Source organism: Phalaenopsis equestris, unplaced genomic scaffold (genome assembly GCF_001263595.1).
Source record: "Phalaenopsis equestris unplaced genomic scaffold, ASM126359v1 Scaffold233139, whole genome shotgun sequence".
In the NCBI taxonomy this organism is placed as follows: domain Eukaryota; kingdom Viridiplantae; phylum Streptophyta; class Magnoliopsida; order Asparagales; family Orchidaceae; genus Phalaenopsis; species Phalaenopsis equestris.
Genome location: NW_018251092.1, coordinates 59,622 through 66,817, shown reverse-complemented (window position 1 = coordinate 66,817; position 7,196 = coordinate 59,622).

The window sequence follows — 7,196 nt, the reverse complement described above, 5'->3', positions numbered from 1 at the left end:
TTCTTCGGGTTTATGTTTGGTTTCGATGGACTTCTCCATGATACATCTAACCTAAATTTTGTTATTCTTATATAAGTTATGACATTTAAATAAATTGTTTTTATTCTATAACACACTAATAACAAACTAATAATATACCAATAACATATTAATAAAACATAATAACACACTAATAACACATAATAACACAATTATACACTCCATAGCCCGCGGTATAACACGTGGGGAATATTCTCTGCGTGTTATACCGTGAGTTATAATGTCGTCCCACGTGTTATACAACCGCCCTATAACACTCCCTTAGCCAGCAGTATAACACTTGGGGAATATTCCCTACGTGTTATACCGTGGGTTAAAACGCCTCACGACGTGTTATACAACTGTCTTATAACACGTGGGGTGGTGTTATAACCAGCGGTATAACATGCAAAGAATATTCCCCACGTGTTATACTGCGGACTAAGGAAGTATATAATTGTGTTATCAGTGTGTTATTATGTGTTATTAGTGTGTTTTTGATGTATTATTAGTGTGTTATTCGTTTGTTATTAGTATGTTATAGAACAAAAACAATTTATTTAGATGTTATAACTTATATTTATTAATAACTTATATAAGAATAATAAAATTTAGGACAAGTGTATAATGGAGAAATCCTTCGAAACCAAACACAAAAACCCGAAGAAATATTTCTTCCAAAGGCCTTAGCTGCATGCGTCTGGAGGTGCGAAATATTTCTTCAGCTAGCAATAGAACAGTAGCGACTCCATCGAGTGTGAAATAATTTTATGAAAGCTGTCGGAAAATTGATTGGGTTGTATTTCGGGTCGGGTCACATGCGAAGTTTTATTTATTTTCCCTATTTTCGCTTGTAAGGTCGGGATTCCACGTGGCTTTCATTAATTGGACTCCGCAGGCAACTATCCTTGTGAAATCTTGAGGTAATATTTTCTCATTCTCCCTTTATACTACGTACAGAGCTAGGATGTTACATATGCAAATACATAAAACTTATATAAATGCCCCAAAATATAACCTCAATAATTTATAATTTTATAGAAACCTAGAATAAAACTGGTCGTCTTCAAAAATTAAAATAGGTGCAATAGAACGAAAAAATTTTATCGAGCTTTTATGACAATTACAACTCAAAATAATGTGAATCAACTAAAGAAACAGAGAATACCAGTTTGTGATGAACAAGTAGATTAAGGCTCAGTTTGGGGCAGTTTTTCGCTGCGGTGGCATTTCGAAAATGTCGGAATTGCATGTTCCATCTGCTTATCTTAAAAAGCCTATTGAAATTTTTAAAAAACGCGACAGCAAGCGAGCCCTACGACCCGCATTTTGCTTTCATGATTTTACCTGTTTGCCTAACAGAACCATGGCCTTCGTGACCGAAACCTCACGATACAGTCGCGATTAGAGCTAGAATGAAGGAATCACGGCGTACAAGGGCCTCCGAAACTCCCATCTTTCTCCTCATTCCTCTCCGCTCTTACTTGAAACCACTATGGAAGGTAACCCTTCTCTACTTCCTATTCCCTGACCACTTTCGCGCTCTTCAGCTCCTCTAAATATCGTTAATCCATCTTGGGTAGAAGGAGAAACAGAGGAAAACCATATTAAAAAATCTTTACGAAGTGTACACTGCAAATGATATTTCTTTTATATTTGTCAAACTTTATGAAGAAGCTATTTTTAGTTTGGTTATTCTCAAAAGCAATATTTCAATTGAATTGTATATGCAGGAAGCTGATGTAAATAACCCACATAAAATTTACTCTTGTGCTTTAAAGGAATCAAAAGAAAAACTTGCGCGTAATCATATATCTCCTCTGAGATCATATAGATCAGTAGAATCAGATTGGCATTTAGCTTCTTTTTTGGCTATTGCAGTGATTGGGAAGGTTTTTAGAATGGATGGAAAGGGTGTAACTGTGATTGTTGACAAGGTTTCTATAATAGTTGAGTGCCTAGAGTACAAAAAATACTTCAGGAGAATGTGGCAGTGGCAGTCAATGAGGGAGGATGGTGGAATGGTGCTTGTAGAGGGTGATGCTTGGAGAGGGGGAGTTGAATGTTGGTGCATAGAGAGGAGGTATAGGAAGAGGTTGAGAAGGGGTTGTTAGAGCAAAAAGTAAGGATGGATAATAGGTCACTTTGAGGGTGGATCGGGGGTGTTGAGAATAATTGTTGTCAAGGCAAATTTATTTTACATTCTATCCTACAAATAAATTTCATTGAATTTGCTTTCAATTAGTATTGTTCTGATTGAGGAGAGGTTGAGGAAACTATTGTTTTAGCAACAAGAGGGGAGGGACAAGAGGTCATTGGGTGGGGTGTTTTGATAATAAATTGGTTGTTCTGTTATAAGCAGCATCACCACACCAAAACAGAATGATCATTTATTCAAAAATAGCTGCAAAACAGCTATTTTCCAACGGTAAAAACCAAACAGTCAACCAACTTATCCGGATCAGCTGCTGGTCAGCAGCTTATTCAGATTAGCTGCTTATCAGTAGATTATTGATAATTACAGCTGCCCCAAACAAACATAAATCAACTACTCAAATATTTAATAGTATATTGTAGTGAGTATTTAATTTTTTTTTATGTTCCAAATAATAATTGATTGGAAAAAGCTACAACAACAGAGAACTTAAATTGAAGCTAATTTAAAATTATTAAATATTTCAAATTAATCTTAATAGATCAATATTATAAAGTATGTAATCATATTATACAATATGCATGATAATTTGGGAAATCCAAAAATTAATTTTCATTTATTAAAAAAGAAATTTGTAACTAGATTTCTTGGAACTAACCAGACTAAAAAAATGTCATGTTATGTATTCAGGTCTACTTTAAGCAAACATTTGCTCCTTTCTTTAAGTAGATTAATTCAAAATTTAAACATTTGCATGATAATGTTGAATCTGAGATTGTCTTATGTATCACACTAAAGGAATAGAGCATAAGACAGAAGCAATAGAAAGAGAGAGAGAGATGTGCGCTAATGAATAATAAAATGAGGGAATTATATAATTTTTTATTCAAGAAATGATCCATTATTTATTGACAAAGGGGTACAAGAATTGAAGTTAGATTTATACATCTATTAAATAGGGTTTATACATGTTATTTTAGGAACTATAATCATGTGGGTCCAGGGCCTTACTATTCCTCTGCTTGGTCGATTGGGGTGATGAGGTGAAGTGATCAATACTGTCGATCGACGGGTTGTGTAAGGATTATCGGTCCGTTCATCCATGGGATAGTCAATCAGTTGAATTTCTAAAGATAGTCAATGGGACTAATTTGGTTGGTTGACATCAGCCGCCCGGATGTATTGATTTGGTTGTAAACCCTTGAATTCCCATCAGGTTGTTTCAACCTGTTGAATAAAGCTAGGTTGTAGTGTATAGAGTTAGTCATCGTAACTGATACGCCTAAAAACTACCTACTTTTTATATATTTTTTATGCTCAATTTTAATGATTTTTAATGATATTACACTTTAAAGGAAGGTATTTTGCATATCTTGGTTTCAGGTATAAGAAATGAACTTTTAGAGAAAATGAAGTAAAAATGGTGCAATTTAGAGTAAAAAGGTGCAATTGAAGTAAAAATGGTGCAATTTAGAGTAAAAACGAGCAAGAAAAAAAATTCTGACTTAACACATTTTGATATGTCTTTCTATACTTAAGCTACTTTACATTTCTCATATATTTTTGAATAAAATTATACTTTAAAGAAATGTTGTTTTCATGTTTATTTTGTAGGTATATCTATTAAGAGTGAAACAGAGTTGAAACGGAGTCAAACGAAACAAAATGGTAGAACTGCTGCAGAGTGGCGCATGATGTGTCAAACCAGCGCATCATACGCTAAACCGGCGCATGATGCGACAAAAGCTAGAGAACTAGAGCTTGATGCACCAAAACTGGTGCATGATGCGCCGAAGACGACTTTTGGCGGATTAAGGAGGTTCAAAACAAATGAGGTTCAAAACAGGAGGTTCAAAACAAATTTTGCACAAATTTTCAAAGGGTCACTTGTTCTAAACACCCCTTGGAGTGATTCAATGCATCTAGACACTTTGAAATATTTTTTTTATGAAGGTGTATGTCTCTTGGATCAATGAACATGTCTTTTGAATTCAAAAGAGTTGACTTTTGGGAATTTTGAATTCATTTTGGAGGGAGGCTGCCTTTTATAAAAGAGAGGGAAGTCTAGGACTTGAGGAGAAGTTTTTGCGTGAGCAGTTTTGGGGCATGAGGTGTGAGTGTGTGTGTGTGTGTGTATGTGTGTGGCGTGAGAGAGAGAGGCAAGGGCTTGTTTGTAGATTTTCTTCAATGATTGTAATGATTGTAAGAGGAAAGGTGAGAGATTTCTTCTTCATTACACTTTTAAGAGAATATTGAGAGTGCTTGTAAAGAGAGAAAGACTTTAAGAGAACTTCTAGCGATTTGTTTGGAAAGGATTGTAAGATAAATTATGTTTTATTTCTTTTATTTTGTAAACTTTTTTTTATTAATGAAATCCGTGTTTTGTCGTATCCTTCACATGAATTCTGAGGGGTCTTCTTTATCCCTCTCCCTACTTCGAGATATGGTTTTGTAAGGAATTGATTTTATTTTATACAGTTTTAAATGTTAATTTTAAATGTTATTTTATACAGTTTTAAATGTTAATAATTTGTGATGATTTGAACCTAGATCTTCATTTACTTTTTGATTTGACCAATTGAAATGTTAAAATGTATTGAGAGATATATGTTTCGAAAGGGATATGATTTCTACGAAATGTATAATAAGGAGAAAATCACATTTGATTTTGTGGGAGAGTATGTCATCCATGGAATTGAGTGCAAATAAATAAGAAAATATACTTTATTGGATGCAAAATTGAAGATTTTAAGGTGATAGATTAAAATCCTCAATTTGGTCAAGTTGATTGAAAACTAATGCAAGATTATTAGCCCTTATGGGAGGGAGTTGTGAGAGCTCTAGAGTGGCAACCAGTATCCTCCCAGCCTAACCACGGAATTATGGACCAAACTCTGGGTTAGTCAATGTTCTTTATAGCACTTGGAAGAGAATAAAGAATATGATTGCTCCTATTTGACACAAAATATTATATATATATATTTTTTCAAATGATTTTAATTTCCTAACAATCCATATATTCATTGTAAAGAAGAATGATGCTTTCTTAAATTTGAACTCTTCATCACAAAAACATTATTTTGTTCTTAGTAAATTTAACTTTGAAGTTTTGAAGTTAGTTTAGTAAACTTAGTTCTTTTAGTTACATTTCTATTAGCATTCATTAAACTTATTTTAACTTGGTTTTCTTACTTTAATTTTTATAGTTTGAATATTGTGATTTATGTTATTATTATAAGAATTTCCATCTTCCAATCTAAGACTTGATTGTAGTATACTAGAATTAGCCTAAGAGATTTCTTATTGCGCTTCTATGTGGGATCGATGCTGGAGTTTTTAAAGAAAACCATATATTACTTGAAGCGATACGTGCATTTGCGTAGAACTCCTAGTGTGTGAACTATTTTATATATTTTATATAATATATCTATTTTGCACATTAAATACTTAATATAAATTGGTTCAAGATTTTGGTCATATTTTTTAATTTTAAATTATTGCGTAATTTCAAGACGAGTCAAGTTTTTGACATTGTTACCGAGATTTAAATTGAGATAAAATATGCAGAAAAATAACACACACTAGAGGCGCGTCACTAACCTGACATGTAGTTTACCATTTGGGCAAGGAGATCTCGCTAGTGGTGATTGGAGCTAGTGACTCCATGATTATTCAAGGGAACTGTTGGTTGTCTCTTACATCAGGATGAGTCGCATGGGTGTGTATTTTTGCATCCGTTCAATGGATCACAGACTAACATAAGCTAATTAGTCTTCTAGGTTGTAGGTTATTTTCCGATGGGCCTACTTTTATTTGTCATACTTTCTTCGGTTATTAAGCTACTTTAATATTTGTGTTGAAATATTTTTTGTATACATACTTAGTTCTCTAATTAATTTGCTTCATGTAAGTTATGTTACAATAAGAACAAGAGAATTTAATACAAAAAGTAAATCATATTTATGATTACTTAATGATGTAATAATTGAACTCCCTTGAATTCTGTGTAAGCAATTCCAATAAATAAGTAGTAGGGGTACATTTTTCCCATCTTCCTCTGATTCTCTTTACCCATTACATATGACTCCTGATCGTCGAAATAGCGAACAAGTTATCTTGCAAAGTTAACAAGTATAGTAAGGTCACCTCTTGAAGAGCCTTCGTGGACATGTAGAGCAAAATTAAGTCCCGCTGAAGGTTTTCGAAGGAAGAATGTGATGGTGAAGAAGAGAAAGATATCTGATCCTGAGGATCGAGTGGGGTTGTCAGACTTGCTCCTCGGTCATCCTTGCGAGAAGGTGTGGGTAGAGGAAGGCCACTCAGAAGAGAGGCTCCATGGGGAGGAGAGCAGTCACTTAGGAGAAGCGTCACAGGTGGAGGAAAGTGGCCTCTTGAAGGAACGTTCAACCAATCTATCAACTCTTACTCATATTCCAGTACCATCGTCTGAGTAAATAGTGCAAGAATCTGTTGGTGCTCTGGTGCCGCTTGACGTGTATGGTGTCGTTGACCCCCTTACACGCCTAAAAATTACCAACTTTTTTAAATATATTTTATGTTTAATTTTAATGATTTTTAATGATATTACACTTTAAAGGAAGGTATTTTGCGTATTTTTTGTTTCAGATACAAGAAATAGACTTTTGGATAAAATGAAGCAAAAATGGTGTAATTTGGAGTAAAAATGAGCAAGAAAGAAAATTTTGACTTGACACATTTCGATATGACTTTCTATGGTTATTCTACTTTACATTTCTCACATATTTTTAAATGAAATTAAACTTTAAAGAAAGGTTGTTTTCATGCTTATTTTGTAGGTATATCTGTTAGGAGTGAAACACAACTAAAACGGGGCAAAACGGAGCTGAAACGGACCCAAATAGAGCAAAAAGGTAGAGATGCTGCAGAGTGGCACCTGAGGCGCCAAAAGCCAGAAAACTGGCACTTGAGGCGCCAGAGGTTATATAAGATGAATTAAGATGGTTCGGGACGGATTTTGAGTGGATTTTGAAGGCTCCAAATG